Here is a 23252-nt window from a genome sequence, read left to right on the forward strand (position 1 = left end):
CTGTCCTTCCTCTGACAGTTTCACTATATACTAACTACAGAAAACACACCACTATTCCAGAACAGATTTCATCTTAAAAAAACAATTGAGCTCTTTATTGTCAGCACAGAAGAGCTAAAGATACCATAAAATAATAAAACACTTTTATTTCTTCCTGCATTTCAGCAACTGGAAATAGTATTGAATCTGGCTGGTGTGGCAGGGCTTGCAACCCCACTGTTGATGAATATTATCAAAGTGGTAATTGTGTTACATACTTACCTACAGCAATTCTAAATTTAATATAGACCAAGATTTGTGCTGGCATGTGCATAATCAGTCAATTTTTTTATTGCGTATACAGCCATCACAGAGGAAGAAAAGACATCAGAGTCCAGTTCAGCATGTCTGGAGTCTGGACTATTGTCTGTGAGGTTCTGCCTTTCTCCGTTGTCTCTAAACAGGTCCTTTAGGGGACTAACCTCTTTGCACAGGCATCTATAGGTAGGTGGTTTGAATTGTGTTTTCTTTCACTATAAACTGGGTGAAAAAGGACTGGGTTTGCATACATCTTTTTATCTCTGTTTCCTGGGTCATTTGGAGAGCTTGTCCAATTTCACATGGCATATAACATTGATCTGTGTTAATTAGAGGCAACACCCAGGTTTTGTTTGAATATTCACTGGCAAGAAATTTTAGGGATAAATATGCCATTTCAGGTTACTATTTCCTACTTTTAAGTTCTCTATTGAATTAATGACTTCAGCATTACCTTAGCATTGTGCTATCTGTGAGAGCATCAAACCCTAATGTTGCTGATGGGGAAATGTGTCACTCAAATCAAACTCCCCCTTCTTCCTCCTTGCACCCTTAACTTACAGCCTATGCATTCAGGTCCCTAAGACCTTTACAGTCTCTCAGAGTAAGGGTGTTTTTTGGAGGCACAATCCCTTGGAAAATAACCCTATATTTTGACTTGTTTTCCTCTCTCCTTTTCTCCAACCTCTGGTGTCCCATTGACGGAGTGAAACTATCACTCTGCAAGATTCTAATTTGAGAGAGGAGAAGTTGTAGCCCCAAATCTATCTTGCCTCCAGCTTGTATTTAGGCTCTCTTGAAGCAGTAGACTTAAGTAACCATTTCCAGAAGTCTGCTGTTCTTCCCTGTGGTCATGCTCATGGATAGTTTTTATGCCTTCTGATGACAGGGAGTCTAAATCTTCGGTTTCTTCTAAACATCATGTTCCAGTGGAAGTGGCACTGGGTGAAGCTTTGGCTATGAATAACAGCTATTAACTTTCCATCACAGCACTACGCCCATTTCCACCTTCCACAGGTTCAAACAGCTACCACTTCCACCTCACTATGTCAAAAGTTATTCTAAATCATAGTTCTCATAGTTCTAATAGTGCAAACACAAACAGGCCTGTGATGCACTTTAGTTCTGCTCTCTAAAGAGCTCTGCTATATGGTTTGCACTGTTATATGATTGTGTGTGTGACACACAGAGTTCTTTTGTTTACTGATCCATTTTTACCATCCAATATTGGAATTTAGATTTCTGGATTATGGAGTTAATTTCTGTCTTCTTCCTAAAATGAAACCTATAATTTCCATATTTTTGAATGTATGTTTTCCCTTGTATGCTTTTAATAGTTTCTTAAAGTCTTGTCAAACTTCAAAGCTGAGGGGTTTTTTTTCCCCCTGTGTTTTGGGGTCCTTTTATTTTGGTATATTTTTTTCTTCTCTTCTGGCAAGGCAAGAAGTACTTTGCAATCAGCTTAGCATATAATACGTTTGCTTCTGAAATAATTGATGTATATCAACTTTATACATAAAACATGACAAAAGCCCATCAGCTATACTTTGCAGTCAGGAGATTAAAAATAAAAAATATTGTTAAAAAGTTGATTGGCAAAAATGTCCTAGTTATTCAACTAGTTTGCATCAGTATCTTTTCAATGACAACTAAGCTCTTTAAAAAGTCTTATTCTGTTTGATTAAAAGTCTTTTTAAAGAGGAGCTTGAACTTACACTTCCAAACTCTGGTTTTGAAGACTTTTAAAATGTTTGCTCATTTGAAACATTGCATCTAATCTAGTAAGACACATAAGCTAAGCAAACAACTTCTAAAATAATATGTGCACATCAGCAAATCAAAATACCGTTTTAGCATTGACATTAAAAATATTTTTTTGCTAAATTCATGAAATAAAAATTGTAGAGTGCAGATGACTTATGAATGTGCATGTGTGTATACTTAATCCCACTGTGATTTAGAAAAGATGAGCAGTACTACACAATTTAACCTCGAAGAATTATTGAGCAAAGATATGTAGAATCATCATAATCAGTATGAATAGGCATAGTACAATCAATTTCTTAGTTATAGAATTAGTATCAATATGGCAACATCTATAGAAACTAAAAACATATTGTTCTACTGACCTGTGCTTGTCTTGCATCCAGCTGGTAAATTGCATCCTTTTGCTTGTGCTTAAACTAATAGCACAAGAAATAATATAAACATATTCCAAGAACCTATCACCTTCATGATATACAAGTAATATCTAAAATGTCTTCTCCTCTGAATCCTAAAAAACTCATTAGTCTTATGTGCATCTAGTGGTTAAGCAAAAATGATTATAAAAGTTGAATCTTATAGGAGTTCTTAGAAATATGCACACATTCTTGGAATGATATATTTGGGGTGAGATAGCTGAACAAAAACTAGAACTAGTGTAAGTCATTCCTTATTTTAGAAATAATAACAGAACTGTTTAGGAAACCAAAGTGACACTTGACCAACTTCTGAACATAAATTTATGGAACACAAATTTTAGTTAAGGTTCCTGAATGTTCAAAATATGTTCAGACAATTTAAAAGGATCACAGAAACATAGAACTAAACCATGTGACTAAGGGTACTAATCAGATGTTCCTTGAACTCTGGCAGGCTTGCTGCCATATCCACATTCCACATTCCCAGGGAGATTTTCCCAGTAACCACATATCCTCCCAGTGAAAAACCTTTTATTGATGACCAGCCTGAACACAGGCCTGAACCCTGTTCCCTTGGCACAGATTCATTCCATTTCCTCATGTCCTATTACTGGTCACTAGAGGGAGGGAACCAGCCCCCCTGTTCTCCTTGAGGAAGCTGTTGACTTCAATGTGGGCACCTCGCAGCCTTCTCTTCTCCAAGCAACAAACCAGGCAACCTCAGCTGCTCCTCTTGCCTTCAAGACCTTTCATCCTCCTCTGGACACACTCTGATAGTCTGATATTCTTCTTATACTTTGTGTGTCCAAAACTCCTCACGATACTGGAGATGAGGCTGCAGTGGTGCAGTGTTGAGTGGAACAATCACGCCCTCAACTAGCTGCCATTCCCTGCCTTGTACATCATAGACCATTCTTTGCTGGTCCTTTTGGCTGCCAGAGAGCACTGTCTATGTGTGTTAAACCTGCTATTAACCCCAAACCCTCAGATCTCTTTCCACAGTGCTGCACTCCAACTTCTCATCCCCCCAGCATGCATGCATAACCAGAGTTATCATGTCCCAGGTACATATTCTGGCCCTTGTTCTTATTTAAAAAAAAAAATAATAATTATCATTTCCAAATCACATGATCAGCTCAGAGTAGATGGTGGATTTATCTTGACTAAGCTTTGAGGCAAGAAATTTCAAGAAAATAACCTCAGAAGAGACATTTCCAACTCTGTACTGAGTAATATAGCATATTCTATATTATATACTCACCAGTTTGATGAACTATTCAAAGAAACTAGCAATAAGATTACTTTATTGGTTTATGATGGACAGTAAGATTTGATGAGAGTTGTGACTCAAACTGTGATTTCTCTGTTCACTATTCACCCTCAAGTTTGCGCTTTTGCTGCAACATACTCAAATCATTTAGCAATAATAAATACTGTAAAAGTCCAATTCAGCAGACTCATTGTAGGCAGCCATTGTAGCATGAATCAAACAGTACTTTCAGAATTTCTTAACAAAGATTCTAAAATAAAAGCCTAAACATACAGTTTAGATATTTGCAGAAGTTTCTAGAAGTAGTTATGATGACACCCTGTTTCTTGGCTTCTGTTCAGATACTCAGGGAATATCAGAAATTAATTTGAGTTTGCATTAAATGTACAGCCAATTTGAGATGGCAGCAGAAGAAGAAAATACCAGGAATAAAAATAGTATTTTACAATACTGAAATTACATTTTTACTTTACTAGTACTTATATTTTGTTTTGATTTTTTAAAAAATGAGAATGGACAGAAAATAAAGGGAAATATTATTAAAAATCAGTGATCCTATAGATTCTCATAGCTAGTAGTCACCACACATTCATTGGAGACACCAAAACAATTTCTCAGGTAGAAGTACAATTCAAGTATATTCCCATTTCTCTTAATTGGTACTGTCGATAAGGATATATTATTATTACTATTATCATTATTAGCATTATTGCTGTTGCAACCACTAGGTCATATAATACAATTGTATACAATTTCTGTAGTAAAATACAATACAAAGGGAAGAAGGGAGGAAAGAGTATTCAAGTAAAATTTTTTTCCTTCTCCAGTCTCTTTTTCACATTAGTCAGTATTAACCCCTGAGAGGAGGGTCTTTAGATCTGTCACTTCACCATGCTGTTACATAACTAATTAATACTAATGGTGGAGCTGTGAACTCATCAGTCTAGGCTATTAAAATTAAAACATCATGAGCTTTCACACCCTGGAAAAGGAATAAAACACATTTATTATCAATGAGAAAGTCAGAGCTGATCCTCCCTTTCTGATTCCTAAGGAAGAGGGCAGTGTTGGATTTAATTTATTACAAGAAATAGGGCTTCCTATCTGTACTCTAATCTATGTCTGGATCTCCTCTTTCAGCAGCCTGAAGTCCAAAGGAAATGGTAGAATATCTTTTATTAAAATGCAGTTTGCTATCACAGTTCTAATAATTCTGAGATCTCAAAAAAAACAGAAGAAAATTTGTGATCTGTAGAGTGACACTGGTGCAGTGGCAGCTGAAGCACAGTGGGAACAGCCCAAGGGAGGATCATTTTTGGTGCTACTTTTAAAGAAAGCATCTTGGTTTTGTCATGTGGCAAAAAACCAATGAATTAGGGAAGAACTATTGCTAAAAGTAATCACTGAACTGCTGTTTTTGAGATGAGGAAATTGAACTAGCTGTTTGGATCTCTTATTTAGTCAGTCTTCTTTATTTAACCTTTGCAGGTACAGAGTTATGACTTAGATTCAAAAGCAAGGCAAGCACAGAATGTGCATGTTTTGAAAACCCTGAAACTTTCACAGTGGCAAAAAACAGCCAGAGATCTGAGTAGGAACACTGGTGAGCCAGGACATGCTTATGACAGGATATTTCTGCCCTATGAAAAATTTCAATTAACTAATTCAGGTCATGGAACATGGTGCTACCTGAAAGCTGGGTATATTCACACTGTTGTACTCTGAGAATTGCTATTTATTTGATAAATGTCCACAAGGCCCACAGAAATCAAATTACATTCATATATCTAGACAGGAGGTGATAATACCCCAAAGTTCATCTTTTAATAAGCAGGGACTTCCATCTGGTAGTTCTTCTGGTGACATTACAGGTGTATGTAGCAGAACCATTTATGGAATCACAGTCTTACTGTCTCAGGATTTCTTCCCAGTGGATACATCTATTGATTTAGAACAGAGAAAACCAGTAGAAATTTGCACCAAATAATTTACCAAAAGGGTAACACTTTGACAGCACTGAAAATGCAGTAACAAAATGAGTGGGGAAAAAAATGCTTAGGTGGACCTGGACATTGAACTCTATAAGAGCTGTGGCTTTGTTCAATCTGCTGCGACTATGTTCTTGTATGATCCTGTTTCATTGAAATGTAAGCCATATGTTCAAGTTGCAAGGCCAGAGGGATCTATAGAGGGCTCAGGTGCTGATTTACAGAAGTCTCAGTTGCAACTTAAAATAGTAGTCACATTCTGATGTAGCAGCAAGCTTGCCGAAAACTGATGACAGGAAAGAACTTGTAACAAAAAGATGCTTGGGGGTAAGGCGTTCCTTTCATTTTGTCTTCACAAAAACTCAAACAGGTATGGATCAGGATACCAGAATATCTAAAGAATATATATGGGAAGAAATAAATATAAATTAAAAAAAAAAAAAAAACACTGGGAAAACAATCTGTTTCACACAGCTTTAATCCATGGTGCAAAATTTTACTGATTGTGGCTTATTTTAACACATTTATTGTGTTAAAATAAGTTCTAGCACCACTTTTCAAACCAAATCGGATGACTATCACAACAGAAATAGAGAGCTTTTTCAAATAAATATTTTTGAGTCTCTTTATTAAAAGTGACCATTCTGAATAATAAAAACATACTTTGTGTGATATTGGAGCTATTCACGGAAATGAAAATGAAAAGGAGAAACCTGAATATTGATATAGTCGACATTTTTTTACAGTCTTTCAAACGACAAGTGACAGATTGCTTTTACTTATAGACATCAAAGAACACAGACTCTCAGAAAATCTCTGAAAAACGGCATTACAAGCACTAGCTATTCTGCACAGTCCCAACAGAAAGGCAAGATACAAAATGATGTCACTGCACTGTGAAAGATCTAAGCAACCATAAAACAGATTCAGAACATACTTGCTGAAGTTTTCCATCACAAGTACTTAATTAATTGTCTCCATCAACCCCTGATAAGAGACCTTTCCCATTAGCACAGACTAACCCTGTCTCGGAGAAAGAGACAGATTCATTTCCGATTTTCACCAGAGCATCTCAAAGCTCTGACCAGAACTAAAGTCAGTAGACACAAACATTTCAGTGTTTAAGTTAGACTGACAATCCCCTCAAGTTAGTTAGCAAGTAACTGTGCTCCCTAGTGTTGGCCAAAAATAGGAGACAGCCTGGTTCTGAAAAAGGGTATAGATACAATTTTTTTTTTTTTACTTAGATGTTCTGAAAGCATTGTTCAGAAATTATTACACTTAAAATTATTACTACCATGATGAAATATTATAGTATCAGACCATTATCCTAAACTATATACCTTCCAAGACAACTTTGTGAACATACAGTGGTAAGTCCAAAGTCTACATTTGCATGTACTGTCATATGTATTTCAATAACACTACGCCCTTCAAATGAGCAAGTGAAATATTTATGATATCACTACACTGCATTTTTTCCCTAAATTATTTAAATTTATAACATAAGTGAGAAAAAAAACCCTCTAACGACCTGGTGTAATTAACAATTTAAAGGTTTATATTTGGCATTCTTGGCTGAAGCACATAGTTTGCGCATAACAGTGAATTTTGTTCAGGACACATTGGAGCTTTCCATCCTATTGTTTGATTAGCCCTACTCTTTGGCCTTAATTAATCAAATATTGGGACAATTTGCAGTTTCTCCCTGTCAGGGCCTATTCAGAGTTGTTTGAAGTCAAGGAAATTATGTCAACTGAGTTTAGACCAGTCCCTAACTATAGTGCCCTTTCTTACAGCACTCATTGGAAGGACATACAAAAATTTCATGGTGCAATTGCAAATGTTACAATTAGTACAAGTACTGTAAACATTGCTGAATTCAAGTCCCTAATTGTTTATAGAACAAACAACAAGGGAATTAATCAGGGAAATATACCTGAACTTCAGTCCCATTCTGGAGCTCAGTGATGGTTGATACACAGCCTGGTGTTCCACAGCTGAAATATGAGCCCTCCTGTTTGAAGTTGTATTTTCCTCACATCCAAGTAGGCAAGATATTTCCTGCTGAATTAACTTCCTATAAGCTAGATCAAAAACTGTCAGGGGTCCTGGGAAGGCGATTCAGAATGTCTGTCTCCATAAAGGAAACAATCTCTCTGAAATTTCCTAAGACCTCTTCAGTTTGTTTAATCTTGTCAACCATGCTTCCTCTGCAGTCAGTGAGGAGATAAATCACAATCACAATGTGGAAGATGGTAACTAAGTGTTCCTCTCTACTTGACAGAAAAAAACTTCATTCCAAAGCCAAAAAAGAGGTTTGAAATAATTGAGGTGTCCCCTGAGGTTCTGATAATTTTCTTTTGACTCCAGAGAGATTCCAAATTACTGAGGTAGAAAAGTAAATTCTCCTTTGTTAACTTAGAGGAAGACCATATACTTCTGGTGCAAAATATGCCCAGTAGCAAAATCTCCATATCCTAGACTTGAAGTGTTTGGTTTTTTAAAATATGTTTCCTGCACTTGTACAATCACTAACCAAATTCTGACTTAGCTATCTCCATTACAAAGCAAGGACGGAAACACTTTCCCTGAGGTTAATATACCTGGGTGCTTAGGTCAAGATCCATGGAATGAATCCATGGGCTCTTGGTGAGTAATGAAACACGGCTGAAGACCTCTTGGCTTAAGTCAAATGTGGGACAGTAAACTCTGCTAATAAGCAAAGGTCTGCTGAGCAAATTTTCTCCTTTGCACTCCTTTCAATCATGTTTTCTGACTGTATGCCATTTCTAGGTACTCTAAATAGTGATATAGAACCTTCACAAAAATAGTACAAAAATGAAATAAAAAATTAGATTCAGTATATAAGAGGATATTTAAGTTTTGGATATTTTTATATGGAATTCTTACTTTTCTTTCTGAATTTTGTGGAACTTACATGCAAAACATGATACTGTCACAAAAGGACCTGGGGGTGCTGGATGACAGCCATCTGAATATGAGCCAGCATGTGCCCAGCTAAGCAGCTTTTAGAACCATTAGCAAATGACCTCCTCACTGCGTGATTTACTCTTCGCTTTCACTTCTCTGTTCATTACTCTTGGCAACCAAATTTGCAACCACACTGGTCAGGGCACTAAAGTGCTAGGATAAACTCTGCATTCTTTACTTCTATGACTACCATGCACAAAAACTTCAATTTATAATTACCACAATGCATATCTCATTCACCTAGTCTTGTTACATATGTGAGAAGACCATCAAGTACTCTTCATTCTGATCAGGTGAGTTCTGAGAAGGTTTTCTAGTAAAACTTCTCTTACTATTTGTTTCAAGGTACTGATTGTGTGGATATGGATGTGTGAGTAGTGGTTTAATATTTAAATGAATAATAATATTGTATACAAATGAATGATAATTTTGCCTATGTTTTATTTTTAAATTAAATAATATTAAAATATCTCAATCTCTGAGTAAGCTCCAGTGGATCTGTCATTGTCCATTATACTCCAAAGTAGCCGTTAGGGCCTATTATGTCAATTATCATACACATCCATGACTGATTGGGGTTTTTTTGGCTTCTTCTTTATTTAGTATTAGCATTAAAATAAAGCCAAGAAGGGTCTGGATCACTCATGGTATTTAAATACAGCAGAGAGCTGTTCATTTGGAGGCTACTCCCTGAAATACAGCTTGGGTCAGAGGTAGCTGAAAAATTCTGTTCAGTGATGCACATAAAAGAGGCTTAGGGTCTCAAAAAATCATATCTGATGCATGGAAGTTCATGGAAATTCTGAAAATTCCTTCAATGATTACAGAATTAGGTCCTTACTTCAGGTTTCAATATTTCATATTGCAGCTGGACAAATACTACTAATGTTGAAACTGATTTGCTCTCTTCACCAGACAAGTGCAAACATAGTCACAGGCCCAGTGAACTTCTCAAACATTCTGGTGAAATTTCACAGCCTTCACCATGTTTCTTCTAGTAGCTACACTACTTTATATAATTGTTTCCTTGTGTTAAAAAAAAAAAAAAAGCAGAATGAGAGGAAGAATATAGAAAGGTTAAAAATATGATAAGTACAGTAATTTCAAGACCATAAGGCACACCGGACTATAAGGTGCACCCCCCAGCAGTTGGCAAAATTCACAACTTTGTAGATCATATAAGGCGCACCGGACTATAAGGCGCACTTTTTTTTGCAGCGAGGTTCCGCCTCCAGCTCCCCCCCTGCGGTTGTTGGACGAGGTCCCACCTCAACCTGACAGCCATGGGCCCCCAGGCCCACCCAGACCCGACAGGGGTGGCACCACGGGCCCCCGGGCCCGCCTGGATGTGGGAGGGGCGGTGCCGTGGGACCCCGGGCTCGCCTCCACCCAGCTGCCACGGCACTACTGGCTCCCTGCCACAGCTCACGGCTCACACTTCCAGGGTGGGAAATGTCGCAACTTTGTACATCATATAAGGCGCACTGGACTACAAGGTGCACTTCTGGGTTCAGGGGAAACTTTTAGTCAAAAGGGTGCGCCTTATAGTCGTCAAATTACTGTATTAGATTTTTTTGTATGAGAAGGGTTTAAAAAATTAGTTTTCACCATTAGAAAGTACAACCAAAAAGGGTATTGTAGAGCTCTATAAATCATAAAGTAAATTAGTGTTCTTTCTTAGTGAATTGGGGTTTACTCTGTGAAACTTGAACATAAAGCAGGTCTAAAGCAAAAAAATTCACATGGAAACATGCTAAATTGAATTCACTAATCTAGTAATTAGTAATCTGAACACAAATACAGTTTCAGGATATCCAAAACAACTTAATGTCAGAAGTTGAAGAAGTATTCTTCAGATCTCTACTACAACTCTTTTGAAATATAGAGTCATTGAATAAAATAAATTTCAGGTTTGTGACTCATAAGTTCTGGTAACCGTGCTGGCACAGGTGAGGGCATATTTTCACTACTAATCTTCCTTTCATGATAGTGGTTAGCCTGACTTCCACATCACTATGGAATTACTGAATTTCTGAACTCTCCATTAGAAGAAAAGGCAAGAAAATATGAGGAAAAGAAATTAAAGGTAAGGATACATGTCAGCCTTCACAGATGAGAAATCCATACGTTATAAAACTGTCTCTACAAAAATAAAAAAAGAAAAAAAAAAAAAACAACAAAAAACCCCCCAAACCACCCCAATCAATCAATCAAACAAATTAAAAATGCCCCCAAAATGTAAACATGCAAAACTGTTGAAAGGAATCATGACCTGAAAGGAAATACTTTTCTCATTGGTTACAATATTAGCTTGATTCAACTAGCAAAGCCAGAAATAAACTTTGAGATTTTCATTAATATAAAAATTTTATATAAAAATTTTGTATAAAAATTTTCATCCGTACCTTAATTTTCATTAAGGTGGACACACATTATATAATACACGCAGAATATTTCTAACCTTTGGCATGAGCGATGTAGACAAACAAACAAATAGATCATTGTATGGGCAAATGAATTGACCCTAGAACATCCAAATAGGCAGGTTAGGAGTAATATTCAGAAACCTAAATGTAGTCAAACAGTGGAATTTATCTGTGCTATACTAGACCTGATGCTCAGCTTTGGTACCAGAGACATGTGTCTCTGTTACTTAGGTGCCCTGCCTGGGTGGCTTGTGTATGCCTTCAGTATCTTAAAAGAACTCCAGTAGCACTAAGTTCCTGTGCTTAGGCAACTGAATCTTGCCCAGCATGTCAACATTCATATTGGAAATGTCTAAAGTTAGATTAAGTGAATCCAAGCACTAATGATTAAGGACAAATGAAATAACCCCAAGTTTTGAGTCACTGATCATGCATCTCTTATGTCAATCTCCAAGGTTTTACAAAGATAATGCATGTAGTACTCCTGTCTAGTAGGACAAAATCTTTTCAATTAAATCCTATCCCATTAATGTCAACAACGAACCTTCCCTAGCTTTCAGTAGGTTGTGTTTTCTTTAGTTGTCAGAGCAGGCAAGAGAGAATAAGCAAAACACCTCAAATATGTCTTTTCCTTTTCACACACCTTGTTTTGGGAAAAAAAAACCAAACTAAACCAAAACAAAACTAATATTGTTAGATAAGCAGGACATTCATGTTCACTTTTTACTTGTACATCACTGAATTAGCAATAGAAATACTATTAATATTTTGTGAGAAATTAATGGAAATTATGCTTCAAAATAGGTAACAAGGACATGGAAATTCTAACACTCAACAACAGCATGCATTCATCCCATTGATAGTTTTAATAAAATCCTCTTTTTTGACAACCATCCTTGTAGAAATAGTGTAGTTAAGTCTTTTAAATGTGTTTTTTAAGTCTTTTATACAGGTGAACACAAAGATTGTGGCTATACTTGGCTCTTGGCTTATGAAAAAAGGGTTCTTGTCTTCCCCCCACATATCTCTGAGAGTATTGCCCTTTGTGTTTCATTTAATGCTGAGAATTTCCTTTCTTTTGCTTGCACATAGTATATTACGACAATTATATGACACATTAAAAAAAAAATATGACAATGCTTGCACTGTATCCAAATGTGAAGAGATCTGCAGTCATTTCAAATGGGAAACCGGCTATTAGCTCACACAATGGATTCCCCAGCTGAAAAGAAGCCATAAATTGGAGTGAATCAAGCATTCACCGCAAGCGGATCTGCTGCTTGTGTTCACTGATGAGATGTAAATGTGCTTACCAAGACTACAGCATCAGAAGAGGACCATGAAATTATAATATAGTGATTGTAATGAGAATGGGTTAATTTGTAGCATTTCTTAGTCTAATTATGGTATGTGACACATGGGAACAAAACCATTTTCAGCCATTTTCTTTTCTTGTTACTATCCCTTATTACAAGAATGAGAAACAAGAGCAATCTGCATGTTCTTCTACTCTGTGAAATAACATAGCACGCTGCACTGTTTTGACCCTTTCAATATTCTGCATAGGCAATTTGAGAGAAGACAGTCCAGTTAAGGTCTCAGTAAAGAGCATTTAATGAATCCAGGAAAAGTATAATTTGTATGGAAATAGTCTAAATTATTTTTTTAAGCGCACAAAAATGTAAGGGGGAAAAAGTAAAAAGCCAGCAACAAAATCCAAAACCTAGAAAACAGAAACAGCGTAGCATTTCTCTATCTCTACCACAATGCTTTAATGAGAATTAAAATGTGTTTGAACTTATCCTATTCTCAGAATGATGGGATGTTACTTTCATCTTGCAATGTGTGAATTATGTACGCAGTCATATTCTCTTTATAAGAAAGATGTCCAGCTGGTGAAAAATATACTGTTCCACACAGTTGAGGTATTAATGCATTATTTTTACAGGAAATATATATATAGAGGCTAAAATCCTTGCCACTAAAACCAAATGAATACATTTTCAGAACTATTTTGTAATGATGGGTACAAAATTATATCCACAAAGAACACAGAAACATGGACTTCATATTTCAGTGAACAAATTCAAATTCTGATAACACAGAGATGGATGAAATACCTTCTTTTGACAAAAGAGTCTGACAAAATCTTATAGGAGATTAGGTAATTTTGTTTTAAAAATCTGCTTTTAGTTTACCTTCCTGCTTGGTAACAGTTATTTGAGGATTTTTGTATTTATGTGCAGATATGCACATTTTGGACAAGTGCAAATTAGCTCTGCTTTTGTGAGTTGCTTCTGGTACTGAGTATCCTCACTTGCCTTTAAAAAAAAATATAGAAAAGATTGCTGTCCTTAAAACTCACAACTCTGAAAGTGTGATATGTGTGAGGATAAGAAAAAGGGGAAAGGAAAAAGTAAAAAAAAAATGCAACAAAGTCCAATGGTTTTCCTACTGAATTGTCTTTAATGAGGATGAGAAGGACATATGTACTTGAAGACTCTTTCGAATATGAGAGGAAGTGAGATGAGATTTTTATAGGAGATTTGCAGGATTTATTGAAACTTCATTTGAGCATTCAAATAAGTCAGGTTATTTTGAGGTTCAGACTTGGCACCAGCTGAAATGAAGGAATATGTTCACAAAGGTGATTCAAAAGTTGTCAGTAGTGGGATTCTCAGCAGGGAATTACAATTCCTGTGTTTCTTCAGCCTGTATTTGAATCACAATGGAGCTTAGATAAAACATCATGCATCTAACTGCTTAGTTGAAGATTGATCTAAAGACTTCTGAATGTTTAGGATAGAGGGAACTCTGTGATCCAGAATGGCAGTATGAATCAATTTTAGGCTTCTACAGCAATAATCCAGAGCCCAGGAACCAGACAACTTAATCTTTGTTTGAAAGAAAGATCCCAAATTGCCACAAGTCTGAGCTTCGAGTTTAGAGATTCTGAATCTCATTTACAAATGTTCATGTCCTATTAATTTTTCCCAAGTAATTACAGAACCCTGAGTTTCTTGGATCAAAATGGTAATACATTTTGCAAATGAGATAACTTTAATTTACCTGGTAGAAAATTTATAAACCTAGTAACATTCATAAACCTAGTAGAAAGAGAGAGGATAGATGTTGTTAAACCTGGGTCATAGACCTACCAGGAAAAGGACACAGAAATACCCTAACTTCAGGATGTCACAGTTAAATGCTTTGGGTCGACAGAACACCTTATACCCACACTGATAATAGATAAATTTCTCTTTTAGTGCTCAGTAAAGGATGTAGCCCAGAAAGAGCCGAGAATGAAGGTTGTAGTAAAATAACTAAAATAATGCAAACACAATAGGTACATCCATATGTTCACATGTACAAGTACACCATTATATGAATACTATTATCCTCACATACAGTAATTTCAGGATTATAAGCCGCACTGATATAAGATGCACTTCTGCGTGTCAGCAACTTTTCATTCTTTGTCCATACATAAGCCGCACCTGATTATAAGCCGCACGTTACAATACAGAGTGTGATAAAAGGTATCTATTCTATCACCATCTGTTGAGGGTGGGGGCAATGATCCTTATCTCTGTGGGAGATATTCTGCTAATGGTCCATCCATTGAAACCATTCTGCTAATGGCCATTGAGTCCCACTGTGTGACTGATAAAATTACTTCATCCCATTGGGACACGCTCCAGCCAGGGGGAAGAGTCCAGCATTTCTTACCAAAATAAAAACAGAGGTTTTGGGACACTAAGGGAGCCCCTTTCTCCACTGGACTCCAGAGGAAAACTGGATTTCTCCACATCACCACTGGATCTCCAGAGGGAAACTGCACCTTGTTCAGGAGCACTGCTCCAACTGAGTCATATCTGTCACTTCAGGAGGATGCAGCCACCATGGAATGGGACTGCTGCCAACACCCTGCCTGACAGGGTGTCAGGCTGTACTCTGGTTTTGTCAAGGTTTGGAGTTTGTAGTACTGTATTTCTATTTTAATTTCCCTAGAAAAGAACTGTTATTCATAATTCCCATATTTTTGCCTGAAAGTCCCTTGATTTCAAAATTATAATAATTTGGAGGGAGGGGGTTTACATTCTCCATTTCAAAGAGAGACTCCTGCCTTTCTCAGCAGACACCTGTCCTCCAAACTAAAACAGCAACTTTTCGTTCTTTGTCCATATATAAGCCACACCTGATTATAAGCCGCACTTTGGGTTTGGACCAAAATTTTAGTCAAAATGGTGCGGCTTATAATTGTGAAATTACTGTACATTCGAGTTACTTTTCACTGGGTATTTCTTACAAATGACACAAAACAAAAAATCAGATATTTTGGCCTTACTAAGCTTTTCTAAATATATTTAGCTATTTGAGATGCTAGCGTTGCCTCTATCTGTCACTTGCCAAGGGAATAGGTCTCCTCTAGGTCCTATGCCTTGGATGCTAAACCAGATGTTTTTAATACACTAAAATACCTGAAATCACAATAGACTCCTGGTTTTTGGTGAGTAGCATGCCAGTTTCTGGGATCAGAATTTGCTGCATATCTCTGCAGCTGTAACTACAGCAGTCATTTTGGCAGGCTTCAGGTAGCAGAACGTAGGACAGAAAAGGCATTGTGCCGAAACTCTAGTGGCTGATCTCCAAAAGACTGCATATCTTCCATAAGTTCTGTCTCTAACCTGCCAACTCTGTTTAGCTGTATTGGCATCTGAGGTGGCAGAATATACCCATGTTTATGCAGTTGAATCCTGCCCTAAGTCTCTATTAATTATACTAGGACTGCAGACATCTAGTTCACATGAACTTAATGAGGGGGAAACATCACTCATTTGCTCTTCTACTTCTTATTAATAGTAATAGTTTGAAGACAGCAAGAGGATGATGCCAAGATTTTTTTATTCTTTTTTTTATCTTTATTTTAACCCACTTTCACTTAGTTGTATTTAAATGAATGTTGAACTGAACTTAATACTATTTCTGGTGGCAGTAGGTCAAATCAGGATTTCTTTCTATTTATTCCTATTATTCTCTCACTTCATCATTTCTGCTTTAACCTCCTTTATTCACAAAAATATTCACAAAAATAGGTGAGGAACACAAAGAAATGGAGCATTATTTTCCATTTATATAAGTTTTTACAACAAAATTTCATGTCTTTATTATTAAGGAGATGTCATATTAAATGCAAAATAGCCTATCATCCATCTTTTTGAATACTGTTTGAATTAAAAAAGGAGTATGGCTTTTACAGAGTATATAGGAACTAAAGTAAAACATAAAGCTATTAAAACACTGTTTAAACAGTTTCTCATAATAATTTTAAAAACCTCCAGAAATATAATACCAATAAAACAGAGTTCAGGTTTTGTGAATTTTATTTTATCATCTTCAGCATAAAAAAACAACTTTCAGTGAAATTTTCTACCACTAGTGATTTCTTCTGAGTGCACTCAGGGTATATCTCCTTTTCTCTGCTTCCATGAATATTAAAGATGAAAACAAAACTATAAAAGCATATTTGATCTTCAGACCATAGGGTCAGTTCAGCTTCCCATTGTGTCCTCTTTATCTCTGATGATTTTACGGTGGCTTAATGTTTAATTTATATTCTTTTTTTTTTTTTTTTTTGCAGCTTTGCTCTGTTTTCTCTCTAAGTGTCATATGGATATCCATGTTGATGCTTTTTGCCCGTCCTGACCTTGGGTTTATATAATAACAGGATGTTTAGGGGAAGAACCAAAGATGCAAAAAGAGACAGATTGTCATGTTATCTGGTCATGCCCTGAGAATGATCAGGGCAGTCTGTCCTGTCTCCATACCAAATTGCATGTCTAATTATTTTCCTGGGTGAAGACCCCCTTATTTTGTGTGCATGTGTGCATATGGGATCTGAATGCCAGCCCATAGGTCATAAAGAACAATATGTTTAAGTGTCAGTACCTGGGTGCCTGCATGTTGTGTGACTATATGTGTCTGTGTGATTGTTTGCAAATATCATGGCAGAGTAACCCATGAGTAGGATAAGAGGTTTGGCAGTCAGGTACTGGAGAGACCAGAATGTCTGAAATTTGACAACTGGAGAGACCGGAGGTGTCCAGATCATCTACTAGAGTGACCATGAGGTCTAAGGGCTGAGTTACTGACATATTTACATGTGTATGGCCATATCGGAGACAAGAGAATCTCAAGGATCTATGGGGGCAGATTGAGTATTTAAGGTCTTTTACTGAAAGGACTGGATCAACAGTGTGTGGGGGTCATGAATCTGTGTCTGTGTGCACAAAAGTATGTGTGCACACACATGTATGTGTGAGGGGCTCTGAACGGCAAGAAATTGAAGGAGCGTGGCCGGCTTTAGGAGCACCAGCAAATCAGGAAAACAATGTTCTAGGGCAAGTTTCTAGCCTTAGTGCGCAAGTCCATGCTGCTGGGACAATCAGCTTTGCATATCTGCACTCTTTTCCACTAACAGATCTTTAGCCTGGACTGGCAGAAAGGGTTATAAAATTAGGCAACTGTTTGTGCTGTGTTTTTATCTTTCTATCTATCTTGTTCTGTATGGCTTTCTGTGTGTATTGCCTGTGTTTTTGTGTGTGCCTATTGGGGAATGCATTCTCAGCCTTACCACTGGCTGTACCCAGAAACAGAGAGCTGTTGAGCCTTTTCCTCAATCATGCTACCAAAATCAGCAAAACCTTAACAACATTATCATAGAATCATTTAGGTTGGACCCTTATGGTCATTGAAACCAATCATATTCATGAAGACTTTCACCCTGTAAGAATAACTTTGTAAATTCATCATTGTTAAAGTTATTTTTATACATTTTAGAACAGATATTTCATACTAATGGGCCATATCTTGCTTTTATATTGCTATAGTTCTTCGTTCTTACATGTCAACACTAAAAGCTACTCATAATTTCGACTAAGGACTGAAAATCATATGACAGAAACCACATGGCTAAAATGAGAAAATTAAAAAAGCTTTAGTAGTTGTCTCAGTGTCATTCACAGTTCTGTAGAGAAGTTGCGACAGCTCAATTAAAATTTATATGTATATATATGTATATTCATCTATATATGTGTACATTGAGATAGTGATCCCTGAAATAAAGCAAATTTATTTATCATCCAGTGGTAGAATTGCATATCTGTGTGTAAGAAGGACCATTTCAGGTGATGGTTAGAAAAATGTACTCCTGGAGGATTATTCTTCACAAAGTTATTTTTTATACACTCAGTACATAAAATCTGCAAGCCTTAGATAAAATTGTCAGAATAATTAGGTTCTTTTTACCTCATCAGTGAATGAAATGTAGTGATTCCAAAGTAATATTTCTGGAGAAGGCACCAAAGGGGCTGAGGTTGATTCACTGTAGCTAATAAGATAGCACACACCCCACCCAAGCAAGCAAAAGCTAATCATAAAAATAACTTTAATGGGTAATTTCTGTGCTTCAGAATACAGATGAATACTAGAAGAGAGTGAAGACATGCTTTTTGATTTCAGACAATTAAAGTCCTGCGCTTGATTGGGCAGTATTGTCTCTGATTAGTCAGTGAAAATAAGGATTTAGATGTGATAGACACAATTTTTGGCATCCATCTTGACGTCTGATATAGCTTTGTAAATTTCCTTGTTTACAAATTGCTTCTGTTGTAAGAGATTTTAGGTATTGGTTATTCAGGGAATAATTGTAAAAAGAGCCATGGGACCTAACAGCAATATTTTCATGCCTAACTATCCACAAGGGAAAAGAGAGAGGCTCATCAAACTGACAAATATGCATCCACTATGAATCAAACGTTGGAGAAAAGGTTTGGCTTGAATGTTTTTTTGTCTTCCTGCAAGAGCAGCAGAAAATTCAATGCAGCAAAATTAATCTGTTTATGTATATGGGCAATCTCACAGGTAGAAATATGTCTCTGTGTAAAAGATTCTCTATACATAAATATTACTTCTATGCAGTAATTATAATAAGAGGTAGCGATAGTGTTGTAAATCCCTCTCAACAGAAGCAGCAGTCAAGCTAAATCCAACTGTACTAACCATCATGTCCAACCATTGGCTGAACACTGCAAGTTTACCGCTAAACTGTGTCACTCAGATCCGTATCTACACACCTTTTAAATAATTCCAGAGATGGTGACCCAACCACTTCCCTGGGCAGATTGTTGCAGTTCTTCTCACTCTTTTGTTGAAGAAATTTCTCCCAATATTGAATCTAAACCACCCCTCACCAAACCTGACACCATTTTGTGTTGCATTCTGTTTGGGGAGAGAGGCCAATCCCTATCTCACTACAGCCTCCTTTCATGCAGTTATAGAGAGCCATAAAGTCCACTCTAAACCTTCTGTTCTCCAGACTGAACATTCCCAGCTCCCTCAGATGCTCATAAGCTTTGTGCCCCAGACCCTCCAGATCAGCTTTGTTGCCCTTCTCTGGACATGCTCCAGCACCTTGATGTCTTTCTTGTAGTGAGGGGCCCAAAATTTATAGCCTCAGCTGAGCCTAGTACACACACTGAACCTGATTTCCAAGCATGGAACTCACTACTATTTTCAAATTCATTTGTGGAACTATAGGGTAGCCAGCCTGAACTTCAGGCTCAAATCAGGCACCAAAAAACCCATCAAAAGCTGCTTTTGAAAATTGAATCTATAGCATCATATGGAAGTGAGTGGATACCACTTTAGCAGCTCTTGGATTGAGAAATGGAAGTTCCTTTCACATGACCTCCCCATGTTCACAGCAGCAATACAGTTGAAAAGGTTTGCTGTGCTGTGTTCTGGCTCTGTGCAACTGCGTGACCTTTTCCTTGGCCAGGCAGTCCTGCTGTTCAATCAAGCCCTTTGCCTATCCCAGGCTGGCAACATTTAATGGATCGTATTAAGCTCTGATTTGTGTCTTAAAGCAATTAGCACAAGTTTGGTTGGAAAACCTCCATTTTCATTTCATTAAAAAACTCAAGAAACTGGGACCTGAAAGGAAATAAAAAAGATAAAAACATAAAGGGAATTTTGGACTCTGTTGAGTTTGCAGCAAACCTGAAGAAAACCAAATTTTTCATCCAGCCCTAATAATGAGGCTTAGACTGGCTCCAATAGCAGTCTTTGTACCACCTATTGCAAAAGCTTCATTTATGTTCTATGTAAAAGGTCCAATGAAGCATAGAAAACATGTAATTTGTGTAGAGAATGAGAGTTATGCAATTTTTGCTGGCATAAACAATGCAATAACTGCTCAGAAATAGCCTTTTGCACTCATGAATGGGGTCCATTATCTGCTCTGTCTCTCTTTTTTGCTCATTTTGAGTTGGGGCATAGTAATAAAAGAAAGGCATCCTCTTTGCCTCAGAGCTCTGGTTTTCAACCAGCAAGTGGATAACAATATATGACAGCTCATTTTTGTCTTCTGATTAAGGAGCAGACATGTTTTACAGACACTTACTGAGTTGCCAGCCAATTAAACATTTAAATTCATTTATATGTATTTAATTGGACTACCTTTGCAAATAGGGCTTTTCTGGAGTTATCAAGCAGCTTAGACACTGTATGGCAGTAGATAAGAATTACTGAACTCTTATTATTGTTATTGTTATTACTCTCATCACTACCATTAGTGGGGAAAGTCGGGATAAATGCATAGTGGAGTGTTTGCAAGGTACCTTTTTGGCAGAGTGTATGTCCTATTTAATCACTTGTCTGTAAATAAAGAATTATTAATTATGTCCTTAATCATTTTCTCAGTGTTTTTGCTGGTTGCATTTTTGGGAAGAAGAATTTACACAAAGGTTACTGACAGGGCTGCTAAGGGCCCAGCAGATGACATAATGTATTTTCATAATCTAGATTTTCAGAAAGCTTTTTGTAACATTCTATATGACAAGTTCCTGAGTAAGCAGGATGATGCAAGGATCCAGGACAGGACATGGGAAGAGATACAGAACAGGGTGAAAAATAGCAAATCAGTGACTATAGATAGTTGCTGTGAAAGAAGCTATGTCAAGCCAGAGAAAGTGTTTTTTCAAGTCCACAGGGGCTAGTGCTGCATGTTTCGTGCTTTAATTTAGAAAGATGATCTACAAACACAAAGAACTGCAGTACAGTGACATTTTTTGAGGACAAAAAAGTGAAAGATGATGAATGAAGGCCATACAGACAGCTAAACTTAAAAGGGAATTAGATTTGATTTGTAAATAGGTTGTCTCAGAGGGAATTAAATGTACTATTGACAAATATAAAGTAATAAAACTTAAGTGCTGCAAACTCCACTAAATTCTAATGTAGAACTAAGGGGATTAAACTCAAAGAAAATTGGGAAAAAGGAAACCAAACCAAACAAACCAGCAAAAAACTCCCCATCACCTTTCAGGATACACAGGAATATTTAATGTTACCCTTACTAAGAGCATATATTTAGTCTTTTTCTTTCAGTAATAACAATACTAATACTTGGTACATCTAAGTGGATTTCCTCAAACAGATTGATCTGCACAAGTTGACAGATATCGGTCATTACAGGAATACAGTCAGCAATGTATGAAGAGATAGCAGCTGCAATAATGGCAAGCACCGTGTCAAAACACCTGAAGGAGATAAGGAGGGGGTTACTGGAGTCAGGAAACTCCCAAAAAGAGCAGAGACCTGGTAGGAGACCTGGCGGCTCTCACAAGCAACCACAGGCAAACAGGATGTGCAGAACAATGCTTTCTGCAGCAGTTTGTGTAGAAGAGCACAACCACCCTCCAGGCAACAAAAATTTCCATAGTCAAAATCCACTGCTAGGAGGAACAGTGGCACAAAATATGGATGGAGTATTCCATAAGCATCTGCCTGATGCTTCACAGTCACTAGGTCCTGTTCTTGTGGAAGGCTTGACAGATGTCTGCTGGAAACTGAATACAGCAGAGAAGCAGCAGTGCAGGAGGTCCTTCAGAGTGTGGAAGAGAACTCCTTGACACAGCTGGTAAGTGAGCCTACCGGAGTGATGCACCACTAGACCTGATGCTTACAAAGAAGGGCGGCTGGTGGGAAATATGGTGGTCAGAGGCCATCATGGGCACAGTGACCTTGAAACAATCGGTGAAGTAAGGAAGTGGGCCAACAAAACCTCTAGGTTGGACTTCTGGAGGGTGGATTTTGGCCAGCTCATTTGGTCAGGACATTGAAGCAGAGAGTCCCTAATAACCAAGTAGTCAAGGAATGCTAGACATACTGTAAGAATGAAATCTTTAAGCTACAAGAGCAGGCCATCCCTGAGTGCCAAAAGGCAAACTGGCAGGGAAGAAGACTGGTCCAGCTAAAAAAGGTAGCTTTCGTTTGAATTCAGGGAAAAAAAGAAGGAGTTTATGACCTTTGGAAGAAGAGGCAGGCAACTCAGGAAGGGTACAAGAATGTCTTTAAATCACAGAAAAATATTAGAAAGGTAAAAGTTCAGATAGAACTCATCCTGGACACAGTTGTGAAAGATATTTGAAAGTGTTTTTATAAGTACATTAACAACTAAAGGAGTGCCAAGAAAAATCTCCATCCTTTATTGGATGTGGGGAAGTGGGGAACACTGTAGCAAGGATAAGACTGATGTACCTAGTGCCTTCTTTGCCTCTCTTCAGTCTTTAACAGAAAGAAAAGACCAGACAACTTCAGGGCAACCACCCTGTGGGCAGGTAGACAGAGATAGGCAGCAGAATAAGCGTCCTGTAATCCAGGAGGAAGTAGTTAGTGACCTGCCCTGTACTTATACACACAAGTCTAAGGGACCTGGATGGGGTTCACCCAAGAGTACTAAAGGAGCTAATAGAAGAGCTTGCCAAGCCACTCCACCATTTATCATCAGTCCTGATTAACTGGGAAAGTCCCAGATAACTGCAAGCTAGCCAGTGTGACACCAGAAGGGGCAGAAGGAAGATCTGGGGAACTACAGCCTGCCAACCTGACCTTGGGGAAGGTCATCTCCCTTGTTGGGGAAGGTTATGGAACAGATTTTCTTGAGTGCACATAGCACACACAGGACAACCAGGGGATCAGATACAGCCAGCATGGGTTTAGGAAAGGCAAGTCGTACTTGACCGGTCTGATC

Source organism: Catharus ustulatus, chromosome 2 (genome assembly GCF_009819885.2).
Source record: "Catharus ustulatus isolate bCatUst1 chromosome 2, bCatUst1.pri.v2, whole genome shotgun sequence".
Taxonomy (NCBI): Eukaryota; Metazoa; Chordata; class Aves; order Passeriformes; family Turdidae; genus Catharus; species Catharus ustulatus.